General features: G+C 43.5%; 1 protein-coding gene across 1 annotated transcript in view; it reads right to left on the reverse strand.

Annotated features, from left to right (window-relative positions):
* NHS (NHS actin remodeling regulator) overlaps positions 1 to 671 on the reverse strand; it is a 293,480-nt gene that overhangs the window by 108,936 nt on the left and 183,873 nt on the right. The gene's annotated exons all lie outside the window — the stretch shown is intronic.

Below are 671 nucleotides of genomic sequence, written 5' to 3' on the forward strand. Positions count from 1 at the left end.
AAAAAAAAAAAAAAAAAAACCAAACTAACAAACAAAAATCCCCTCTGGTGTTTCAGCCTTTCTTGGAAAAGAAATACATCAATTCTTAGTCATCCCCCCTAAGTACCAGGGCACAAAGCAAGTCACAGATTTTTCTAAACTTTCCTTTTGGCCAGCATTTCAGCTGCACTTCCTACCAGATCTTCCTCCCAGAGACACCCCAAGCAGCAAAATGAATGACTGACTTGAGTTCTATTTCTTCATCCCATTTCCCCCATTGGGGGCGGGGTCTAAAAAGTGAAGAAATAGACAAAAACGCATAGAAAAAGAGGATGCAAGTGAGGGGACTGAATGAAAGCAAGGTCTGAACACCAGCCCCTGAAAACCCAACCAAATTATTGACAGATGCTGGCCCGACAGGCCCAGCTTAGTAGCCCCGTGAAGAAAGGGAGCCAGGGGCGGGGCGGGGGGCGGAGGCAGAGCCCTTGGCAACTTTCAGCAAAGCAAACAACACAACTTCCTCACTCTGCAATCCTGGACTCCACTTTTTTTTTTCTTTTTTGGAAGAGAGATTAACGTCACTAAATAATAGAAGACCTACACTCTTGAAAATTTAATGACTGTCCTACATCAAGCAGCTGTCAAATTTATTTGCTTGTTTTCCCGACAAAGTGTTTCATCCTAAACGTTCA

Source organism: Neophocaena asiaeorientalis, unplaced genomic scaffold (assembly GCF_003031525.2).
Source record: "Neophocaena asiaeorientalis asiaeorientalis breed wild unplaced genomic scaffold, Neophocaena_asiaeorientalis_V1.1 scaffold657, whole genome shotgun sequence".
Taxonomy (NCBI): domain Eukaryota; kingdom Metazoa; phylum Chordata; class Mammalia; order Artiodactyla; family Phocoenidae; genus Neophocaena; species Neophocaena asiaeorientalis.